The following is a 26,436-nucleotide window of genomic DNA, read 5'->3' on the forward strand; positions in this document are numbered from 1 at the left end:
TTAATAGAATGACATCCCTTTGTAAGTCTGACTTTAAGAAACTAACACCTATTGTCAGAGCTGAACCATCAAGATAATATAATTTTATTAAAATCATATCCCCAAACCACATAATAATGATACAGGTTATAACAGTGTTCCAGTATTTAATATAGTAAATTTTAACACTTCATTCCCTGGCAATTTTGTAAAAAGCAAAGCTTACATTCTTTTTCTTGCTCAAAACAGACTTCCTTTCATTTCATGTACCTTGAAATTTTACCAGGCCTTTACCCAATGATCAATCATTCATTAATTCGTTCACCAAAAACTTATTGAGCATCTTCCAGGTGCTATACTGGGCTGTGTACTAGGACAACAAAGATGAATAAGACCCTGTTCACAATGAGCTTGCAACTTAACTGAAATAATATACATATATAGATATGATTATAAGACAATGTGGAAAAGAAAAGGCTATTTATCCATATGGGGTCACAGGGTAGATACTGAAGATATATGGGCCTGATACCTTCAAGAGTAAAAAGCAAAGGAGAGCTTAAAACGTGTTGATTTTAAGCTACCAATAAGGAAATGACTAGAAGTCTAGTAAATTTCAGGAGTAAGATTAAGCTAGTTCTATATATGTGGGAATAAGCTTCCTGTAACCAACAATTAGAGTCATGGGAGTTTGTGATAGAGGGGAAGTTCAAAGTTTTTCCTAGAGAAAAACTTTCATTTAAGGTATAGAAGAAATTAAACAGAAAAAAGCAAAAACAAAAACCCAACCCTAGCAGCACATTATCACCACCACTAAGAAGAGTTTGAAATGTAGTAAAATGTAATGAATTTGTTATGGTACTTCAATACCTAACAGTAATAACATTAACCAAAATTCATATATAAGTTGTGAGAATTCATTGATCTTGATTTGAAGTTGAATAGCCTGAATTCACAGTCCTGTTTAATATTAATTTCCTCTGTATCCAGAAATGGAGAAATGGTAACTTATTCAGTTCATACCTCAGTTAAACCAAGTCTAAAATAAAGATAGGATGTGAACATCACCTTCCTTTTTATTAGCTATCTGTGTACTGGAGTTTCCTGAAAAACAAAACAAAACAAAACGAAAAAAAAACTGTGTAAATTTAAGATGTATCATTGTTCTAAGTGCCCTGTACCTATTTATAAAACTAAGACTACTAGAAGTGAAAACCCTCATCTAAATAGCCAGCAATTATTTACTTATAGGATCGTCCATAAGTTATATATCTATGCACATAATGTGTTCTTTAAAAATGTGTCCCACATAACTCTAAGGTAATTCTCCAAAGAGGCGATTAGTCTGTTGTGTCACAGGATATTATGTTATTAATAATACACAGATGAAAGAAAATTGTCCAGTTAATGTGGTTAGCTAGAGACACAAATTGAGAGTCAAGATTCATTGGTTCTATTTTGAGCTCTATCACGGACTCTGAGCTTTCAGAAGTCACATATTCTTCAAAATAATATCGATCCCTCACAAGGGTATAGGATTTTAAAACCAGATAATTTTAAAGTTCTTTCAGCTCTTCTGAAGCAGTGGCATTATTTTCTTTTTTTCAATTAGCAAGGAATCTTACAAGTTTTCCAAAGGATGTGTCAGGTCTGCTCTGTTATGTACCCATATTACACAGAAGGGCTTTGAAATATTTTACATTTAAATTAGAGACATTAAAAAAAATTCCTAAATGTGCCATAATTAAAATACCATGCACATAATCTCATTTGCAAAAGAACTAGGTCTAAAGTAGGTATTGAAACAACAGTGTTAGTAAAAGGTAATAAAAAATATAATGAGCATGTGTTAAAATACCCTCACACATTAAATGCTAAATTTTGTAAAATATCAAAGTCATGTTATTTAAATTTTAAGACAAATTATTGTACCAGGCAATGTCTGTTTTCAAAGTTAATCAGGAAATACAAGAGTATATAGTACTTGAATGACAGACAAATTCTCTATGATGGCTGCCAATTAGAGTCTTGTATGGGCGGGCTAAGGCTCCAGGAGTTTTCATTTTACTTCTGTTTCTCTGTTGGAGTTCCTTTCAAGCTGTCAGAGCTTGGGAAGAACCTGGGCTTTGGTTTTTTAAAAAAATACCTTTCATTTTCCTACATGAAGTCAAGTTTTGAAAATTTAAACATAAAACTCCATGGGACATGACATGATTCAGTTAACGATTTGACTGTGTAATGATCCACAACCAACAAGAGATTAAGATAGAAAAGATGGTTATTACTAGCAAAAAATTACAGTGTTGAGGTATGGATAGCCAAAGATTGTTATCTCTTTCTTAAGATTAGTTGTATTAGGGTTTTTTAAAATTGCCTCAAAGGAAATGGAGGATACTTCATGCTGTGTTTTATATTAGGGGATGTTACCAAGAGCAATAAAACATATCAAAAGTTTAAAAATTCTTTACATGCACATGTATACAATTATATATGATATATTTTTATTCACGTATGTTGTATATATGCATGTGTGTGTGTGTGTGTGTGCGTTTGTGTGTCTTGTTTAAGACGTCTTAAGCAATTAGTACTGCTCCTGAATTTTGTATGTTCACTCCTTTTAATTACTTTTCTTTATATTTTACAGACAACCAAGGTAGGTTTTTTTGTTTTTACAGTTGATTGATAAGAAACTATTTTACTTTTGGAACTATAGCTCCTGTGAGAAGGAAGGAGAATAACATCTCTAAAATAGCATTCAGAGCAGCGCCTGCCCACTCTTATCACTCTCTTTCTTCTGTCATCTCTCCTGTCTTCTCTTATTACCTTATGCTCCACATTCTCATCATCTTTTCCCTTGAACCAGTAAGAATCTGCACAAGTATTTTTAGAATATTAGAATATATTGAGGTAGTTTGGTAAGACAAAATATATGAACAAACAGTTTTCTACAAAATTACTGCAAAAGGTTAGTACTGTTGATATTATTAATAGTAAGAAATGGGATCTATTCTGTATCCACCCACAGAGGATGGGTTAAACAATGGTACGGCCACTTAGTTGAATACTATTCAAGTTTTATTTTTTGTTTTGTTTTTTGAGGATTTTTTTCTTTTGAGACACAGTCTCACTATGTTGTCCAGGCTGGAGTGTATGGTGCAATTTCAGCTCACAGCAACTTCCGCCTCCCAGGTTCAAATGATTCTCATGTCTCAGCCCACCCCAGTAGTTGGAATTACAGGCATGCCCCATCGTGCCTGGCTAATTTTTGTATTTTTAGTAGAGATGGGGTTTCACCATGTTGACCAGGCTGGTCTCGAGCTCCTGGCCTAAAGTGATACGCCCACTTTGGTCTCCCAAAGTGCTGGGATTACAGGTGTGAGTCACTGCGCCTGGCCGAGGGCTTTCTTTTCTTTTTTTTTTTTTTGTTTTGAGAGGGGGGTCTCACTCTGTTGTCCAGGCTGGAGTGCAGTGGTGTGATCATGGCTCACTGCAACCTTGAACTCCTGGGTTCAAGAGATCCTCCTATCCTAGCCTCCAGAGTAGCTAGGACTATGAGGGTGTGCCACTACACCAAGCAATTTTTTTTTTTTTTTTGAGACAGAATCTTGCTCTCTCACCCAGGCTGGAGTGCAATGGTGCCATCTCGGCTCACTGCTGCAAGCTCTGCCTCCCAGGTTCCCGTCATTCTCCTGAAGAGGTTTCACTGTGTTATCCAGGATGGTCTCAGTCTCCTGACCTCGTGATCCGCCCACCTTGGCCTCCCAAAATGCTGGGATTACAGGCATGAGCCACTGTGCCTGGCCTACACCAAGCAATGTAAAAAAAATTTTTGTAGAGATGGAATCTTGCTATGTTGCCCAGGCTGGTCTTGAACTCCTGGCCTCAAGAGATCCTCCTGTCTCAGCCTCCCAAAGTGCTGGGATTCTAAGCATGAGCCACCATGACTAGCCTACTATTCAGTTTTATAGGAAACTCTTTTAATACTAAAAGTAAGGTAAAAAACAGTGTGCATAATATGCTACCTTTTGTATACAAAGGATTAAAATACTAAATCACGTTAATATTTTCTTGCACTTGCCTAAACATACTAGAAAAGAGAAATTAATAAAAATAATCAATTATGAGAGTAGATAGGGAAGGGATGATAGTGAGACTTCTTGATATATCCTTTTTAAAAACTTTCTGAGCCACATGAATGCATTACCTTTTAATAAAAATGCAGAGTAGCACTCAACAAATGTTTGTTGAATGAATAAATGATTGAATTACTCAGAAGGCTCAAAGCTAGTTAGTTAAGATGACAAATTAAAAGCATATTTAATTTCCCTAGCTATTGCCACTGCTCTCCAATTCTTTATTTCCTTAAAACTCAGTGGACCCAGTTCTCATTAAAATACACAATTTATTCAAAATCTTACCATGTTCTGAAGTGTTTTTCTACTAGTACTTTGTATTCTTTGGAGTTTTACCTATCCTAGAGTAGAGATGATCTTTTGTGTTTATATTTATTATTTCTGCAATATCCCACATAAGGCCATGATCATAGCTAATGTTCAATAAATCATCAACCTCCATAAATTCTACTAATATGTCATATAATGATGCTTATTATAGGACATAAAATTTAGGTATCTTTTATCTCCACTCAAATTAATCGAGTCATATCATTTTACAATGATATGAGTCCTGGTGATATGTCATATATTCTGAAATAGTGGCTTTTGGATGCATTCCAGGTTATGATAAATCCCCGAGTTCCTTTAGATGATCAATTTGAATTTGTGGAGATAATTAATAGTGCTTTAAGCATGCCTCAATCTTCATACTACTATTTTGTATCTTCTGTTAGAGCCATGTGCTTTTATTTTTCGTATTTTTTTCTGCAGCGGACATTGAGATCTCTCCCCATCACCTAGAGGTATGATTCTACTACTCACCATGAACAAAATCCAGCAAAAACCAAAAGCCATGTCTAATCTGTTGGCTAGCTACCTTTGACCAGTTAATAAAACTCCTTTCTAGCATAAGTTGTTGTGTTTATTTTATGAAAGTATTTGGATTTCTATTTAAATTTCTTCATTGCCACCTCCCCTAGAGGTCTTATTATTATGCTGCCTTAGGATTGAGGCTCAGGAGATCACCTCATAGTAAGGGCTCTTTTCTAATTTCTTATTGAGACAAAGTCCTTTTGTTTTTATCTTTTTAAAATTCTGACTCTTACTTTAGAGTGAAGAGAGATACAGAAATTATTTTTGCCTTTAATCAAAGTAATGTCAAGGAAGTCAAAAATTCTAATAATGAGTAAAGAATGAGTTTTCCACATTTAAATATATGGGGAGGCTAATTATATATGATACACTTATTAATGAAAGTTATTATTTGGATCATGTTTATCTCCACCTATTTAAGCTAAAGCCTCTAATAGATATTACTTTGTTAAAATGAATAATACCTATAATGATAGTTGTTAAATAAATGGAAATGGAAAAGATGTTTGGGCGTAGTGCCTAGAAAGAGTATGCTTGAAAAGGTTTGGAGAATAAAGCTCCAAAATGCTTTAAGGATGGGACAAAGTTTAAACAAACTTTAGGATAATTTGAAAGGATGTGACAATAGAAAAGATGGAATAGCCATTCTCTATAGTGTAGTCTGTATGTTCATCTAGCTGGTTAGATGCATTAGACTGAAAAATGCAGTGGAACTGAAAAAGTGAAGTGTGATTTAGAGGGGACAAATAGGAATTGGATCTAAAATAGAGAACAAAAACGTGAAACCCACAAATGTGTTTCATTTAGTTTGCATTGAATTGGTTCCAACTCCTACAGATTAGAGATTCCACATAAGAATCCTATTTTCATCTTCCTTTTACAAAGCACAGGGCAACCCTGGGAAGCTTCCCCTTCTGGCAACAACCACTACAACTAATTAAAGGCTACCTACTTTGCATGGGGCGTGCTCTCCAGAGTTCTGCTTAATGCCTACTTTGCTAATTTTTAAATTTAAGTTACTTGTGTGGTCTCTGTAGACACTTGCGTTTGCAAGTCCTGGCTTAAAAGACTTAATCTTTCATCAGCTTTATGGTATCAGTATCCCTTTCTATTTGAATCTATGTGGCTTCTGAGTTGGGTTAGTAAGTAGTACCCAAACCAGGATAACCATCATTATCACCAGGGGAGCTTATTAAAATTGTGGATTCCGGTCATCTCCCTTCCATAGGCTTAGAGGGGAGCATGAGAAACATAGATTTAACAAATGTCCAGATGATTCTAATGAATCTAGTCTTTAACAGGCTTTGGAAATCACTGAATGGGGATACAGCAGCAGGTACATTTAGTCCATTCTTGAGTGTGAGGAGCCGTGCCTAAGCTGTTTCTAATTTATTCACAATTGTGACTGTAATAGCTTTGGCTCCTTGCCAGTGGTCCTGGGAATCTTGAGCTATCCCATTGGGTGCTCTGGTAATGGATGTTATCTGAATACTGAATAAGAATTTAAAGAATCCTTATTATCATTAAAAAGTACCTATCTTCTATGCACCAAAAGCCAAATATCAGAGGAGAGCTATGTCATTGTAATTAACCATCACTGTCTATTAAGCCCTTATCATTAAGAATTTTCAAGATGGAGAATATCTAATCTAAATATTTCAGATGAGAAAATTGAGGCCCAAGGAATTAAATGACCGACTCATGGTCATACAATTCAGTAGTAAATAGAGAATGTTGAGAACTCCAGTCTTCTGAGCTTTCTTGTATCGTAATGATTCACATCCATGTAGTAAAGGATATATTATGGCACATATATTCTCAGGTGCCTGTGTTGTTTAGGGCTACTTAAATTCAAGTTGTGATACGGATTACAGGTGCTAAAAATGCATTCTGCCACCTCCTACATTTTTCAGGTGTAAAAAGAACTCAGATCTGCAATTTAACTTACTTTTCCTAACTGTAAGTATGAATTTAAAACTTGTGCATATTACAGAACAAAACCTGTAACATAATATTAATTTTCTCTGTAAGGGATGAAACAAATATCTAAATGATTAGGACCAATTTACAAGAACAAAGGCAACTGTCTTACTAAAATAGAAACATGTTTAGAGGTTAAAATGGATGTGTTAATGTAATGTTCCCTGTGAACCACCAGATGTCACTATTAGAGTCATTATTCATCACCTTACAGTAAATTATTAGAGATTTTAGCCTCAGCCATAAAGGGAGCATAAAATAGAGAAAGTAGATCTCAATGAGAATTACAAGTTCTTTGTAATTTTGACCTTTTTAAAAGTTTTGCCACCACTCTTTTTGGGGAAGACTTTTAGGAAGGCCACTCAATTCGATCAGTGGCAGAGTTAGGAGATTTGATTCAATTAAAAAATGCCACATATTTATAGGGTTTCAGTCCTGTAAAGATTTATATGATTATTAATAGTATTAAAACATTTGCAGCTCAAAAACATCTAAAATTATCCTATAAAGATAGTTTCAGAACACTGTAACTCAAAAACTAATGATTCTAAATGCTACAAATGAACTCGAACCAGGATTCAAATGTAAACAAGAAAGTTAGTTGATTAACATGAAATCTTAGGACATTACACAAATACCTTCTTCCTCAAAATCTGTCTCCAGCTGTCCTGCCACAAAGCTTGAAATACCTACTTCCCAACCCACTAAAGATCTGGTTCTCTTAATTAAGGTATTACATTTCTGGGACCGCATTCATCCATGCAACAAACATTGATTGCCTACCATGTGTCAGGATTCTGCAAGTTCTTGGGAATACAAAGACGAATGAAGTGAGATACCTGAATTCAAGGACCTCATAACATTACAATGGAGCTAGATGTGTAAATAAATAATTTCCATACAACTTGAAGTATACCCCTGTGGCTTTGGGAACATAAAGAAATTTACTAACTTCGAGGAAGGAGGAAGTAAGGAGAGGAAGCTCAAGAAAAATGATTCTCAAGGTGTCTGAAAAAAATGAGAAAATCCTCAGGGCAAAGATTACTCTGATAAACGAACTCCCTATAGAATAAGGAGGACATAGGATGCTATTAAAACACCCATTAATTTATTGCTGAAATGGAGAAAGTAGTGTGACTATCCCTTCCAGTTTCCCTGACACAGCCCTGGTTTTTACTTATTGCTCTCCTTTCACTCTTAAAAATGTGCTAGCTTGGACAATAATTTTATTTGTGTGATAAAGCATATAAAGAAAGTCATAATAAAGACATCTGTGAGTGAATTGTCATCAAGATCAGTAGGGCATGTAGATCCAATGGGCAAGATGTAGTTATAATGGCAGGACAGGCAAGGAGTCAATGGCTAGGAGAGCCAAAAGAAATAAAATGAAGATCAAGGTATTACTGCAGGGTACTGTTCATCTGAAACATGATGAAAGTGTTGGTATATTTGTCTTGTGGCATGTGGGGAAAAGAGAGGCTTGGAAAGTAATAGAACACAATGTTTAAGTGGAGAGTGTTGGAAAGCATGAAAGGTCTTTTATGTCTTATTAAGAACTATAAAATAACTGCTAATATTTTTTCAATGTCTACTGTGTTGTAGGTACTGTACTAACCACAGGATAAGAAATAAACCCCTTAATCCTTACAACAACCATGTGAGGCATATGGTAGTCATTAAGGATGTTCACTGAATATTTCAGGCTCTCCAGCGTCTAGGCACTTAGTGAGATTTCATTTTTTGGCTTCCTAATGTTAAGTAGGGTCATATGACCAGTTATGGCATTAAGTTATAACATTAAGTTATGGCATTATGACATTAAGATGTGTATTATTTTTATATTCATATTACTGGTAAGAAACTGATACTCAAAAGTTTAAGTAACTTAATCTAAGGTTACTAGTTGGTAAGTAGTCGGTGAATGGTAAGTAGATATGCCAAGATTGGCACCCAGGAAGTCTGAACAGATACAAACCTGCAGACCCTATTGCTATACAATATTGAATCACAAACACCCAAGACTTAATCCTGTTTAGCCTGAATGACTCATACTGATGGTATTATTCCTCCTTTTCTTTCCATCATTAAGTCATTATATCCCCCTTCTCATGGCATAGACACCAAAAAGAAAAAAAAGTCTAAGCGAAAAGGAGAAAACAATCTTTAGGATATTTGTCTGTTTTTGTTTACTCAGAAGTGAAGCTCAGAACTCTAACAGATAGACAAAGTGTGATAAGTGCACACCATAGATATTATGCAGCAGTTAAAAACAGTGAACGAGCTGTATACCTAAAACGGGTACTAAAAACATGGTAGATAAAAGTAGAAAATGGAAAGTTATCTAACAATATCATTGATGTTCAAATATATCCACATAAGTCAATATCCGTCTGCCAAGAACACAATATAATAAATAGCTACGGCCGGGCGCGGTGGCTCAAGCCTGTAATCCCAGCACTTTGGGAGGCCGAGACGGGCGGATCACGAGGTCGGGAGATCGAGACCATCCTGGCTAACACGGTGAAACCCCGTCTCTACTAAAAAATACAAAAAACTAGCCGGGCGAGGTGGCGGGCGCCTGTAGTCCCAGCTACTCGGGAGGCTGAGGCAGGAGAATGGCGTGAACCCGGGAGGCGGAGCTTGCAGTGAGCTGAGATCCGGCCACTGCACTCCAGCCTGGGCGACAGAGCGAGACTCTGTCTCAAAAAAAAAAAAATAAAAAATAAAATAAATAAATAAATAAATAGCTACACATTTAAATGGTTGCTCATTCAGAGAGTTCTAAATGGGACTGAGGAATAGGGATAAAATGGAATTTTTAAAAGATAAATCGGCCAGCCGCAGTGGCTCATGCCTGTAATCTTAGCACTTTGGGAGGCCGAGGCAGGCAGATCACCTGAGTGACCAGCCTGGCCAACATGGTGAATCCCCGTCTCTACTAAAAATACAAAAATTAGCCAGGCATGGTGGCTGGCTCCTGTACTCCCAGCTACTCGGGAGGCTGAGGCAGGAGAATTGTTTGAACCCAGGAGGCAGAGCTTGCAGTGAGCTGAAACTGCACCACTACACTCCAGCCTGGGTGACAGAGCAAGACCCCATCTCAAAAAAACAAAACAAAACAAAACAAAAAAACAACCAATTTCACCAATATATAGGGGACTTAAATATACCAAGGACAATGATGTTTTGCGAACTAGTAATATGAATGGCTGAACTTTGTTTAAACCTCATGTATAAAAACAAAAACAAAAGCCAAACCTCAGAAGAACTAGAGTACTAGCCCGACCCACCACAAGATTTGTTTTCAGACTGCAATCATTTTGGAGTATTTTTGAAGGAGCATACTATTTGAAAAAGGCAGAATTTCTAAAAAGAACAAGAATCATTTATATACAGAGTGGGGAGTGAAAATTGTTGGCAAATACAAATTACTCAACTGCTCAAAGTGGCTCAGACCCTCGTTGTCTACCAACAGATCAGACCTTTTGAAAAGCATAAAGAAACCCTTACTTATCCCATGCACATATATGTGTATTCCTTTGGCCTTGATGTGACATCCAGGTCCATAGATTGGCTTTCTTTAGATACTAATTATTTGTAGATTATATAGAAGGTTTGTAGGAGTCTGGAAAACATAAACACGGGGGAATTAAAGTTAGTGTCAGATGTATCTCAGTGGCCTTGGGAAGTTTTTTGCTGCAAGGTGACATGAAACTGACAGGAGCTGCATCTCAAGCTGTTTGTCCAGCCAGACCTGGAGATTTGGGAGGCTGGTACCTGCTTTTATTTATTCATAGGGAGGGTTACTGAATACAGATGCCAATGCCGACTGTGAGTTAAAGAGAAGAGAGGATAAGAGCTTAGGCTTAACCTACAGGAGACCTGAGGAATAAAGAGCCCCAGAGTCCAGCGTGGAGAAGAGAGAAGAAAGGGGAGGAAGAAAAAAGACTGAGAGAGATCAGGCCTAATGAACCTTTCCTGAAGTCAATGGGAATGGGGAAGTGGTGCCTCAGACAGCAAGACCATACCCAAACAAAGCAGGGATAAAGTGGATCAGCCACAGTGTCACCAAATTTATCAAGAGTTCAAAAACTAGCAAATCAAAATCTGCAGGAAGAAGAAATTCTCGTGCAAAGCCATACACTATGTTATTATCAAGATGAAGATATGACAGTAAACATGCTACACACATATGTGAGCCCAAACACACACACACACACATTTTTGACGCTCAGAAAAATCTGAACATAGATTGTATTATACGAAATAGTGATATTCTATCTTTATCGAAAAGGGAATCTAGTTATATACTTTCTTTTCTATGACTGAAAAAGCTGAAAATGATGAAATGCTTTACACTATTATAAAGGAGTAAACAATAAAACCAGCAGCTCATTGATACCTTTCTTTTCTGGAAAATGCTGAGGAATCAAGTTACAGAAAATGCGGGGCTTGGAAGTTACCTCAGGAGAACAGAAACTGAAGGAAACCTGGGCAATGTAAGTAAAATATCTATATTTACTGTAAGCGTGAAGTAAATGGATGCGTTTACCAGGAGCCAGCTAAAATAACCTTACTTCCTGTGGCAATTTTGATTATTGGAAATTGCCAACATACCACAAGCAATATTAATTACAGGAAATGTATCTTCTTGTCATACTTGATTTGTAAGCAAATGCTTTTTTATGAATATAGCATTATGACTGAATAAATTAACTTCTAGTTACATTTGTATAGTAAAAAAAAAAAATTGACCATTTGACTCCCCAGACACTTACTCTACAAAGCATGACTCATCATGGAAATAAAATGTCTTTTTCTTTCTTTTTTAAAAATCCTCTTCCTTTCTTAATTGTTTCTCTTAAGTGTTTATACCTGACTAAACATTGAACAGGCCAAGAATGACACATTTTCTTTTACAAACTAGAATTAAAATATTCTGTTTTAGAAACCTCCTAATACCAAAAAATGTGCTCCCAATACTCATACACAATGTTGCATCATTAATGCCGCATGTAAATCTACTGCAGGACATGATAAAAGTAGCAGGCCCAGTAATGGAGAGGGTAAGAATGCTTTGGCTTCTTGTTGCAAATTCATTTTAGCAATTTGCCAGGCCTCAGAACCCTGATTTACACTTTCTGTACCACAGCATTTTCCTCTAAATTCCTAATTTTTTTTTTTTTTTTTTTTGGTTTGCCCATTTTTATGAAGCAAGTTCTAAAGCCACCTATACAGTCACCTATTTTTTACCACTGGTATAATAATGTTTACTGTTTTATTATGATATTCTAGGCCTTGACTCATTTCTTAATTGATACTCTCACTATGGCTATAGTAGCATGTTGTGCAGTGCCAGGAGTCAGTATTAGTTGAGTAAGTGAGGAAATAAATGAAATGCATTTGATGCTATTTTGGGGACAACTAATAATCTTTACTAGCAAAAAAAGTTAGAGCAATGATCTGTCATATTAACTAGATTATTAAGGTTCTATCATGAAGGTGTTATTCATAAAATATAGTTGTAATTTTAGGGAAGAGAGCAGTATGGAATGGTGGAAAAACCACAGACCATAGAGTCATAAAAAGTCTGTTTAAATTCATGTTTAACTTCTATAACCTCTTGGGCAACTTACAGAACTTCTCTGAGCTTTAAGTTCTTCTCCTATAAAATAGGGATAAAAAAATCTACCTTGCTGGGCTTTAATGAGAATTAGAAATAATATGTGAAAGGTGCTTGGACCTTGCACATAGAAGCCACCAAGTTAATGATAGCTATTATCATCATTATTTTTCTTAGCAAATTTTCAACACTGATTTATTAATCCACCTTTCCATTTTTAAATTCAATTATTTCAAATATTATTTAGACATTTAAACAGTAGGCAGCTCTAAAAAGATGTTTGATATCCATTTTCCTAAGATCTAGGTATTCTTTTAGCCTCCAAAGTATAAAGGCCCTTACGATGAATACCAAGCCCTATTCTTGATTTACTCTGCACTTTCACTGTGTGAATGCCATCTTTGTAAATATTAATTATTATGAATTACAGCTAATGGAATGATTATTTGTAAAAGGCATAAATGAATACTTGGGACTTGATTCAGAGGGACTGTACATTTCTCTTGCTACATGCAGCTATGGATAGAAAGACTTTGTTTTTAAAAGTTGGAAGATGGAATAGTATCAAAACGTAGAAATTGATTTTAGAAAGCCATTGGAACCCAGGGGTGTTCGTAGAAAAAGGCATTGCCTGCATTGTAGGTTATGATGTTCTGACACCCACAAGCATCTGACATAGCTGACTTTTTTTAAAGTGGTGCTTAAAAGTGTTGGTATGGAACATAAGTAGATAATGCAAATATGTTAGCGACCCCTACCAACAGTTGCAATTATGCAAATTTTAAAACCTTCATCTTTTATAATTAGGTGTAGTGGACTTACATAGTTAAGTTCTCCACTGGCTAGCTCACATTCTCTAATCTGTTGAACAGCTTTTCCTCTAAAAATAATGCAGCTCAAATAGACAAAAATACGCATTCTGCAAGTGAATGACAATATTTATGATGAAAAGGAAAGACATGACATCCTGAAAAATTGTTAGTGACAAATTTCTAGTTTGTGATTTAAGAAATGTGCTTTTATAAAAACCGAAATTCTCTGACAATAATTAAGCATATTGTTGAATTGGTCATAGGAGGATGAAATTTTAATTAATATACTCAAATTCCACAAATAAAAGAATTTTTGACTTCAGTGCTAAAAGGGAAGAAGGCTGCCTATAGTAAAATTTATATGGAAAACTAAAATTATCCTTATTAGATAATTTGCTTATAGTTAATTACTATTGAATACTTGAATCTCATTATGCATAGTAGTGAGTATATAGAATGCATATCATTATCAGCACATACCACAACTATATGAAATACAGTTTTTAGTAGAATTATACATGTGTTAAATGTATAAATTATACATATACTTGAAAAACTTACATTAAAATTTACATGTAATTAAAAATATATTAAATTATATATACATATGACGTATATATAACCAAATACACTAAACTTTTTGTTTCATTACAATAAAGACTCCAGATATATGTTAGTATAGCTAAGTTTTGAATTAAAAAGTTATACTAATTTGAATAAGTTAAAATCTGAGGGATTTACTTTTATTTTCATGATAGGCCTAGTATATTGGTAAACTACACTCGAGGTAAGTTACATATGCTATGTTAATTTTCTAATTAAATGTCAGGCTGTACTTAAGGACATAAAGGTCATTTAACAGGAGGAAAAGGAAAAATACGAAAAGCCAATTTAAGCTTATTTTCCCATAAATGAATCAGCCATTGAAACGAGACAGGATAGAGAAAAACAGATGCTGTGATTTTCTAGGAAGAAAAAATATTCAATCCAAAGCATCCCGAGACATGTGGGGCTTAAGTAAATTCTGGATAGTAGCTTTAGAAATAGGGCTTGTATTTTATTATCTAAATATTCTTCCCTAAGCATTCTATCTACCAGCTTTCCAGGGATTAATGGAAAGTGATCCAAATTGGTGGAAATTGTAATCACCTGTTAGTTCAAATAATAAAGGCTTAGAGATAATAAAAAGACTTGAAATTTAGATTTCATCAGTTTCTATTTCAGTGATTCTCAAAAAAGTGAATTCACAATTTTTTTTCTTTAAAATGTCCGTCATTTCTACCCATTTAAAAATAGATATAAAAATATATAAACTCCTTCTCAATACAAATTAACTTCAGTGTTATATTAGAATGTGCACACCATCGTCATTTACCATCTTTGATTGCAATTACTTCAAAACATCATATTTTGTTTGGCTCTACCCTTAGATTCAGTACAGAATTCTGTCTGTTCCCAATACCTCTTTTCATGGTATGAATAGATTAACCACATTCTAGTAGGGAAAAAGTGCACTAATTTGCAACAAAGTAAACAAAACAGTTAACTAGTAAACAAGAATTATTGTAAATACTTTTTTCCTTCATGTTTCAGTACTTCAGTTGACTAATTTCAAATTAGGACAAAATAACCCATACTTCCTCTGCCTGTCATTTGGAATGAGGAAGAAATACTAGATTTTGAAAACAAGACAAAACACAAAACAGAAGAACTGGGTCATCAACACAAGGTGGCACTGTGGACCAGTCTCTTAGGAGGAAGTTTGTGTGGACCAGTCTCTTAGGAGGAAGTTTGTGTTCAAGCATTTTCTCTCTTATTTCTCCAAGACTGATGATGTATATAATTTAGCCTTCTTAATTTTGCCTTTAGGTTTTTTGTTGTTGTTTTTGTTTTTTTACATATCTAGTAATGAGATGGGGAATGGAATTATTTTGTTAATTTAAAGAAAAATGCAAATTTGGAGCTCGCAATGGGTATTTTTGTATAATTAGTAATAAAACCCCAGGTACTGTACTGTATTGACAATTTAATACATATATGGTTACCACTTTTCTCCAAGAGGGACAACCTGCTGTATTCTTTCATCGTATCATGAAAAGACTCCTCTCCTCTACTGACATAGCTATCTCCCTATCATGATTTGCCTAGAATCTGGTTTCTTGCTGCTTTAGTTTCTCATACACACTATTGTAAGAATCTTTTTACTTATAGCCCATTTTCATGTTGCTGTTATTTTGATCAAGAATTTTCTTTCAATCGGGTATCTTCAGTGGACATCTTGTTAAGCAGTAGTTTAAATGTAAATTCTTATGATACTTAACTCCAACCCTATCTTAATTTCAAGGCACTGGTGTGCATGCACTCATGTGAACACATACAACACACAGCTACTATTTCTCATTTGTCTACCCAGGTAAGTCCCATTATCAGTTCTTTAAAAATATTATGAGAATTCTTGTCAGTTATAAGGCCCTTTTCCTAACTCTTATTATGTCATTCCCCCAACCCAGGCCATTGTTCACTGGTGTCAATCAATTTCTTTAAATTTCTCCACAAGGCCCAGCTTTTTGAATAACACTAAACCCGTATTCCACCAGCATATGAGCCTACATTTTGTGGCACATTTATAAAAACTATACTTACATGATGAAATAATCAGAAAATATTTAATGACAGACTGTTACTTACAAGGCATGATCTCCAATTGATGCAGCCTCTTCTTCTTCCCTCAAGAATATTTTGTGTTTACCAATCATATCAAGCATGTGGTATAATACATATACTTAGTACTTGACACAAGTTCAGGGAATAAATGCATAAGCCCAATTTTCCAATAGCATAAGACTGTTAATACTGACACACATGCCACACACACAAACGTTCATGTATATGATATATATGCAAAAATTTTTTTAAATAATGAAATACTTATAAACCGACACAAATAAAAGTACACATATATTATTCAAGTTTTAAAGGTAAGTATGTTTAAAGGCAGAGCATAAGAGTCAATATTGCCATTTAACAGTACTCAACAAAATGCAGAATTAGATACAGATCTAGTGGAATGAGTCTCCTAATTTCATTTCTGCTGTTCATACAATGAGGACAGCAACTACAGATAACAGTTCCACTAGTAAATGCAGAATATTTAATATAATACACACTCAAATTTATGTAAAAAAAACTGCATAACTAGCACATATACACCTGAAAAGTTTTGGATGTAAACTTTCAGTATTATAGATTCAAAAGTCAAATGTCCATGTACAGTGTTTCTTTCAAAAATTTAATTACAGAACTAAGGGCACATATTACAGAAAATTATATTTTCAGATAGGAACATTTTCCACTCTCATACTCCATGAAATAATTGTATTTAAATACTTAGTAGGCATCATTGAGATCGGTTTATTTTTAATCAATTGAGTCATATCTTTGTCATCTAGAAAGATTTCCCAGGAAGATTTACCTTCACTTTTTGATATATTATCCTGAGAGTTTTTGAATCAATATATGATACTGTCACTGGAACTTTTGTCCCAAGTTACAAGTACCCATTTTCATAACACTAGGAAAGTTTCAGATTTTGTTGTAGTAGATATTATTTTAGCTGTTTTTTCAGTAATGTATTTTAATTATCTATAATCTCCACAATGTAATCAGTCACTATCTTGCTTTTTAAAGTGATATATAATCTGTTAATAACACAACCAGTAGGCTTTAGTTCCAGGTATAAAGAGTTAACCTGTATTTGACTTATTTAAAAAAATTATGTAAATTATAGATAACTTCTAATAATTCAAAACTAACATTGGTGACAATTATTTCTGGCTTGTTTGCCTTCTCTAAACAGACTTTGCCAGAACTCAATTATAAAACATGTTTCTTCTTAGGGAAAATGTTTGGGAAAAACTACATTCCAAAAGGAACTGCATGTAATTCATGTTGGCTGAAATTGGAGTTCAGTTGAATATTAGATAGACGTTACATAGATAGTATATATAGCAGATATGCTATTTATTTGCAACAACCTGAAAATATGAAAATAGGTGGGGCTATATATATAAACAAAGAAGTTGAGCTACTAATATAATAGTGGTTCCATGCACTTACTCTGGAATCAGCCAGCCTGGGTTTGAATCCCACCTCTACTACTTCTATGTGATCTTGAGCAAATTGCTACTTGCTCTGAGCTTCAGGAGTAATATTAATGTCTCTTTGATAGAGTGATTTTAAAGGTCATATAAGTTGATTTTGCAAAACGTCTAGCTATTGGCTAATGCCTGATTCATAGTGAATACTATAAAAGTGTGTTTTAAAAACAACAACAAAACACAAAACTAATAAACAATGCAGTAATCTCTTTTATTTGTACATGTTTTTTTCCTGTATGTGTGTTTTTTTTTTTAAATTCTGTGTAGCAGAAAAGATGTCTAACTGGAGACTGTTAAAGAATGATCTTCCTTACTTTTATATGTACTGTATTATCGCTTTGTGTATTTTAGATCTTGCTCTCTTTTCATGTATTAATTTCTAAAACTTTTGCCTTTTTTAGTCACCTGGCCATTTTCCTAATGTGGCTTTATATTGAGTTTGCTGTTTGGGGTATTTTATCTTTTTCTATTTGTCCACTTAAAGGAGTAAGTTTTCTTGCATTAAATTCTAACATGTGGCTTGATTGAAAAGGCACATCAACCTGGCATGTTTTGAACTACTTAACAATTTAGTAAATGTTAATTTAAATATTTTTAAATTGAATGAATGCATAATTCTGAGTCTAACTTAAATCATTAACTTAGAATATTTTAAAATTCTGCTTAAATTCATTTTAAGGCTATTTTTAATTTTTTTGGAAAAATATTAAACTTTATTTTACTTAAATAATGTAATAATATACCACATCCCTAGAGACTTTTATTTTATAATGTTTGTACTAATTATCTATTGCCATATTATAAATTATCACAAACTTAGAAGCTTGAAAAAACACCTATTTGTTAGCTTATGGTTCTTTGATTGTTAGGAAATCTTTGTTTGGGTTTTACAAATGTGATGTTATGGGATACTTATAAATAGTCAAACTGTTATTATAGTGAAGCAGATAAACATCTGTCATCTCACATAGTTATCTTTTTTTGTATTAAGAGCAGCTAAATTCTACTTATTTAACAAAATCCATAATACAATACTTTAGTCCTTGTGTTGTACATTAGGTTTGCAAACTTGTTCATTCTACATATCTTCCTTTCGTTATTTACCCAATATTTTCCGATTTCTTCCCAAATGCTCTTCCCACTCCATGGTAACCACTGTTTCATTCTGTCTGTGTAAATGGTCTTTAAAAAAATATACATTTTCCACATGTAAGTAAGATCATGCAACATTTTTCTTTTTGTGTCTTGCTTATTTCACTTACCATAATGTCTTCCAGGTCCATCTATGTTGTAACAGATAGCAGGATCTCCTTTTTTTAAAGGTTTAATAATATTCCATTGTATATGTATACACCACATTTTCTTTATCCATTCCTCCATCAATGGACACATGGCTGTTGTGAATAATGTTGCACTGAACATGGGAGCGCAGATGTCTTTATGAGGTGACTATTTTATATCCGCTGGGCATATACCCAGAAGACAACTTGATGGATTGTATGGTAATTCTACTTTTAATTTCTTTAGGAAACTCCAAACTAGGTATACCAATTCACATTCCCACAAAGGTGTACTTGGGTTCCCTTATCTCCACACACTTGCCAATATTTGTTTCCTCTTGTCTTTTTCTATTTTTTTTTAAGTTGAGGGTCTCACTCTTTCATCCGGGCTGGAGGGTGGTAGCTTTATCATATCTCATTTCAGCCTGAATTTCTGGGCTCAAGAGATCCTCTTGCCTCAATCTCTTGAGTTGTTTGGACCACAGGCGTGAGGTATCATATATGGCCTTACTTGTCTTTTTGATAATAGTCAAAGATATTTCATGGTGGTTTTCATTGGCATTTCTCTGGTTAGTGATACTGAGCACCTTTCCATATACCTGTTGATCATTTTTATATATTTTTTGGAGAAATTGTCTGTTCAGATTCTTTGCCCGCTTTTTAATCAGGTTATTTATTTTTCTGCTATTGAGTTGTAATAGTTCTTTATGAATTTTGGATATTAACCCCTTATCTGATATGTGGATTGCAAATATTTTTCCCAGTTGTAGGTTACTTTTTCATTTTGTTGTTTCTTTTTTTTGCAGAAGCTTTTTAGTTTGATGTAGTCCTATTTACTTATTTCACTTATGTAGTATGGGCTTTTGGTGTGAAATTAAAAAAAAAAAAATCATTGCCAAAGCCAAGATTCAGCTTTTTCACTATGTTCTTTTCTATGAATTTTATGGTTTCAGGTCTTAATTTACGTCTTTTATTCATTTCAAGTTGATTTTTGGGTATGGTGTAAGATGAGGGTTTCATTTTATCCTTTTGCATGTGGAAATCCAGTTTTCCCAGCACCATTTATGAAATAAACTGTTTTTCCCCTATTGTTTCCTCTTGATGTCCTTGTTGAAAATTAGTTGACCATATATGTTTGGACTTATTTCCGGGCTCTTTATTTTGTTCTGTAGGTCTGTGTTTCTGTTTAATGCCAGTACCATACTGTTTTGGTTATCATAGTATTGTAATATAATTTTAAATCAAAAGTGTCATACCTTCACCTTTGTTTTTCTTTCTCAGTATTGCTTTAGCTATTCTATATTTTTAAATTTTTGTAGTTTCAGGTGAGTTTTTTTTTTTTCCTATTTCTGTAAAGAATGCCATTGGAATTTTGATAAGGATTGTGTTAAATCTACATATTGCTTTGACTAGTATGGACATTTTAACAATATTAATTCTTCCTACTCATCAACTCAGAATATATTTCCATCTGTGTCTTCTTCAATGTTTTCCATTCATGTTTTATAGTTTTTAGTGTACAAATATTTCATCTCCTTAAATTTATTCCAAGGTGATTTTTGATGCTATGGTAAAAATGTGATTGTTTTTCTGAATTCTTTTTCAGCTAGATCATTATTTGTGTCTAGAAATGCTATTGATTTTTTAGGGTAATTTCAAGTGCAGCATTTTTCTGTTAATTTTCCAAGGTGTCTTGAATGTAAAAATAATTTTAGTTTTTTATGTTTAAGCCAAATTTTACATACTTTTGAAAAATATAATTTATTGTGACATGAAATTACTATTGAGAATTCTTGATGCTCTGGTACAGTCTAAAACTCACCAAATTTATTTTTAAAATATCTAAAATGGGAAAACAGGTTTGAGCTGAAGAAAAAAATTTAGAACCATAACTGTGGTTCTTCATATCCTTGTTAATATAACTTTGGCATGTAGAAAACGAATAATATTCCTTTTTTGTGTAGCAGAAATTTGTTTTTTGTCTGTGTCATAATCACTGCTATCCTTTTCAAACAAACAACTAATCAGGACAATACGTACTTCAAATGCTCAGATAAATCAGATTACCTTTGCTTAGTTCCATTTTGATCTAACATTCTTACTAGCTCTTCCAAAGCACTCCACGATAAAGCTCTGTCTCTGCTATTTCTAATTGGTCCTTTGTTCATAGTGTTGTCTGGATTCCACATATTGAAAAAAAAGAAAAAGTAACAATGACAATGTCACTTTAGGCTTATTATCTGCTGATAAACAAACCTGTCAAACAACAGTTACATTCTCCTCTGACATGCTTAGATTGAAGTTGTTTGATATGGTTTACAATAAAGTCACTAAATATTTAATCTTGGATTATATTTGTAAATAGGCTATTAAAGTGACAGGAACATTCGATAAATGAAACCAATGAATCTGTGATCCAGTCTTCCAGTTCTTTTTGAAGCAACTCAAAGTGTTTACTTTGTCTGTCATTACTTAGGTGCTGATAATTTTCTTTTATTCCACCCTTTTGTTACAGGGTAAGTAGCCAGACGCCTAGAGCAATAGAATTGCATCAGAACAATAGAGTGCCCTCACCTGAGGTCAATCAGCCCTCCCAAGATACTGAGGTACTTAGTGGTTTCACACTGTATGAAGATACTGAAAGAGGGAGCAAGAGTGTCCTGAGTCCCGATAATACAGCTAACTGTTAGGCTGCCTTTACTACTTTGGCCTGTCTTTCTAGGCCTTCTCCTTAGATGGGCCAATTTACCCACAGGGATGAATAGATGTCTAGCTAACAACTGTTCTTGTATCTAACTCAGTCATAATTAAACCCTTAATGGCAATCATAAAAATCTCCTTATCATTGGTTTGGTAATTGCAGACACAGAGAATGACAGCTTAACTATAATTGTAGGCCTTGTTGCCAACTGAATATTGAAATGTGTTAGTATTGTGATTACTTAATGTCCCAGTGTGGCTTGTAGCCAATGCTTAAAAGTACGCTCTAGAAAACTATAACAAAAAGCATAAACAAAGCTTAATTATCTAATAGCATCTTAATTCTGCTTATGTTGAGAAAATGTAAGCTTTGCCATTCTGAAATTAAACCATAGTTTACCTGTATAAACTAAATTTGAAATAAAGAGCATGTTATAAGGGCCACCTATCTGAAAATGAAATCAACTGGTTACATATTCTGGCTCTTTCCTTTTGCAAGTAACTTTCATTATAGTCTCTTTTCTTTTTAACTTGTTAAGAGGTGTGTCAGTTAACTGTTTTTGCTTAGGAAACCATCTCAAAATTCAGTGGCCTAAAACAGCCCATCATTTATTCTTGTCCATGAATCTGCCAGTTGACTGGGGGTTGGATGAGCCAGGCTAGGCTCAACTAGGCTTGGATAGTCTTGGCTCCAAGAAGTGGGTTGAGTTGAACTCTGTGCCACATGTCTGTCATCCTGCTTGGAGTGTTGCTTTACCTGGGGCACATTCTTCTCATGAAGAATGCAGAAGTGCATTCAAGCATAAAAACACAATTCAAGCCTTTGCTAATATCATACCTACTTAAATTCATTAGCCAAAGTAAGTCACATAGCTGAGCCCTGAGTCAAGGAGTGGAAATATGTACTCTACCTTTAGTTGAAGAAACTGCAGTTACCTGGGAAAAGAATTAGAACCAGGAGCTCTCTACTGCACAGATTAGATCAATGGTTTTCAAATTATGTCCATGTAGCTCATGAGTTTTATTAAAAAGCTTCCTCTGTAGGCAGAGTTACCAGATTCCTACCCAGCCATAAACCAGAGAATTTATGTGTTCTTCTCTTTTATAGATCTCAATTTTCCACGGACTATTTCTCAGGTTCACTGTGGTGAAAATAATACATTTATTTTAAAATGTATTTTTAAAGAAACCTTTTTGAAAATAGCAAAATATAAATTATTATGACTCAGCATCTATATGTAAGAATGTATGCATTGTTTGGAATTGCATAATTACCAATAATTGCTATGTAGTGTCTATACACAACCACCTCTCCTCATGATCAAATATATAAGTAGTTCTGAGGAAAAGTATCACCTCCTTCTTCCAACAGTTCACTTTGAGAATGGAGTAGGAGTCATACTACAGGGAAGGCAGAGGAACACTCGAGTTTCTCCTGATGCCAGGGCTGTAATACCTGACCAACTAGGTGTAGAAGGAAGTTATAGGAAAGTACAGAGAGGAAAAGGTATCACTGCTCTATTCTTTTCTGTTCTAACACTATAGTGGAAGTGAATTAAGAGATGGCTCCTAAAAAAAGTTTTTAGCAAACACTAAATATTTGTGCTTTTTGTCAGGTAATTTGTAGAATTATAGCAGAACTGTACAGTAGTGTTCCTCTTCTTCCTGGAAACACTGGAATACACTCTCCAGCCTCTCTTGCAATTGGTGCAGTAGTACGGATTGTGAGCAGAGCTTGTATGTCTCACTTTTGGGCCAAGGCCCAAAAATATGCATGTTTTCAACACACTCTCTCTTTCCCCATTCAGCCGCTTAATGCAGAGCAGAATAAAGCCCTAGAAAATGGTTGAACTATGTAAGAGAAGAGGTTTATTTCTATGACATATAGCTCCACTGCCAACCATATAGTGAATTTCGATGTTTGAAAAATAAATCTTTATGGATTTAAGACACTGAGAAACTAGAGTGTTTTCTTACAGCCGTAAAGATCTACTTACCAAAAGAGAAAATTATGCCAAGTGTGAGATAATAATGTAAAATACCCAAGATAGTAATAAGCTTAGTGACTGGGCCATGTTTAGTGTACAACCAATTAATATTGGAGGCTGGTAGGGCTGAAGAACCTTGATACTGTTTGGCAAAACATTTGGTAAAATTGCTGACTACCTTGGAAGGCAGAGCTTGTGCCTTTGAGCAGGTTGCTCTAAAAAAAGTTGGAAAGAATAACTAATGTGTATTAGATGACTCCTGGTAACTTTGGAAAGGAATTAAATAAAATAGATGGGCTACACAAATAATTAATAGGTCACAAACATACAGAACTGAACCGAGAGAGACCAGAAGTTCTGGAACTTGCTACCAAACATCAATTCATGAAAAATAGAATTGAGAAGACTGAGCAATGAAGACTTAGAGACAAGTCTCGGTTGCAGGCAGCAACTAAACCATGTGGCAAAGATCAGGATTTGGTTCTAGATGGCCTAAAGTTAGCATAATTAATTCAAGGCAGAGAGGCGAGAGGGGAAAAGAAGCAAGAAATAAACCGGGCTTAAGAATTGTCTAGGAAGGAATGTGGTTACTGGCACATGGATTTGATTAGAAGCAAATCAATTCCATACCTACTGTGCTTTTGTCAAAACCCTCAAAGAAACCATGAGGCCAGTCTAAACAGAACCTTTGGTTGTTCAAGCTGTGAAACACATTTTGGGCCCCCAATCTTACTCCGTAAGAAGCAGTGTGTAAAAACTGCACAGCCTTCAAAGAGGACACACACCTCAGTGCCCACCTTAGGTGTGGTCGTGGAGAATAACTGGCAAATAATTAATTCCTAGATGTCAGAGAGGGGACACCAAAAACAATGAGCAAGTGAGTCTCTTCCAGAGAACAGCATCAGAGCAAGCATTCACTTCTCAATGCCAGGGTAAGTGGCCTGCAGAATGCACTCCTATTAGATGAGAGAGGAGCAAGAAACATACCTTTTTCATTCATAGTTTCCAAACAATGAAGAGCCCAATCTGGAGTTTTGGAGAGTACCGTCCATCATATGCATACCGTAGATTTAACACAGGGTGCAGTGATTGGATTGTGTGTTCTTTCTTGGGGGAGAGGGTTCTGTGTGTCTGTATGTTAAGAAAATAAAAGAGATAATATTTCACAGCTAGAATGACTGACTGGGGCATAAATGGTTAGTGCTGATCACTAAGTGTGTTCTTCTCTGCTTCATAAGTATTTCACTAGATTATATTTCTCAGATTCCTTTACAGTTTTGAAGCACTACACAACTAAGGAAAGTGAGAAGTGATATGTCACCTGCAGATTTTGGTGGTTAAGAGTGATTGTGCCTTTTCCCTCATTCCTTTTCTCATTCATACTATTAAATGCAGAAAAAATAAATGAGATCCCAGGAGATGTTTTATCTATAAATGTTTTGTTACAACCTAGAATGTTTTGTTACTGCAGTTTTCACATCTTACATAAGTGATTTTTAGTGTTTATAAGCCATTTTAAAAGTTATTTTTACATTTAAGTTGTTATCTATAATGTGAATGTGCTTACAATATTGGATTTCATTTTAACCAAATTATTTTGCATTAAATCCATGTTGTAGTATATTACTAGTTACGTTTGTTTTGTAACTTGATTTTTCTTTGTTAGTGGTTTAGGACTTCTTTCCTACTGGGTTAATTTCTGTATGCTGAAGTTCCATTTATGATATCACAAGAACAGTGGGGTTATATGTTACTAAAAAGTAAATTAATCAAATCTTAGATTATACTTTTTTATGTGTAGTGCACAGTACCATTCCAATTGTAATTAAGTAATCTATATGGCATCATAATTTTTTGAAATGTATAATAATTTCTATTCATGTTAGGGAGTATATCTTTACCTCCGAAAAGGAATGCTAAAATGGGAAGAAGAGTAGTTGTTGAACTGAGATATTATTGCTAAGTATCCTGTGGGCATACAAAAATTATTTTTAATAACAGATGCTCATTGAATTCACAATTGGACTAGTGCTCATTCACCATTCTAATGCCTTATCTAATACAACCTCTTCATTATTCAAATAGGAAACTGAGCCTTAGAGCAGTGAATTAATTTTCCCAAGTTCACAGAGGTAGAAAATCCAGAGCCAGGCCTAGAAGCTAGATACCCTAATGTCTAATCCACTGTTCTTCCCACCACAACAAATTTCATTCTGCTATATATTATACTTCAGAGAAACTTGGAAATTTTGAGTTTTGTGAGTTATGATGTTTATTAAAAGATGGTATTATTTTCCACTTAATGTATATATTTAATGAAAATTCAATAAAAACCCCAAAGGCATAATTTTAGAATCTGATAAATTTTGTTAGAAAGATTAAGTAGGTATTAATAGGGAAATGGAGAAAAAGGAGACTAAGGATATAGTATTTGTCATACAAAATTTTAAACCTTATTCTAAAGTTACATAATTTTAAGAAAAGTGGTAACAATATTATCACAAACATCAGGTCAATGAGATAGAATCAAATAGTCTTAAAGTGGACCCTGCAATTGAGTTTTGCATGAGAAGGCAGTATAAATCAGACAAAGTAAACAGTCTATGATGATTGTCTATTTTTTATGAACAAAGCTACCCAAGATCTAGGTACTTCTTTTCCAGGTGAAAGATTATATTGAGGGGGAGAAAATCACTTTTGCCAAGTCTCACATTCAAAGCTTCTTTGTTTAGAAGCAGTGGCAGCTCTTGGATTCTCTTAGAGAGTAGAGAAAACTTTGGTTTCACTGAATCAAAAAAATTGGGAATTTTGGTGAGTTACCACAGACCTACCATTTCCACTGTCATAGAGGTTTTATAAGAACGTCATAATACCTCCTCCCCCACCTCAAAGAATTGCTGAGAAATAAAAGAATGAGAAAGCCTTCTTA

Source organism: Theropithecus gelada, chromosome 12, assembly GCF_003255815.1.
Source record: "Theropithecus gelada isolate Dixy chromosome 12, Tgel_1.0, whole genome shotgun sequence".
NCBI lineage: Eukaryota > Metazoa > Chordata > Mammalia > Primates > Cercopithecidae > Theropithecus > Theropithecus gelada.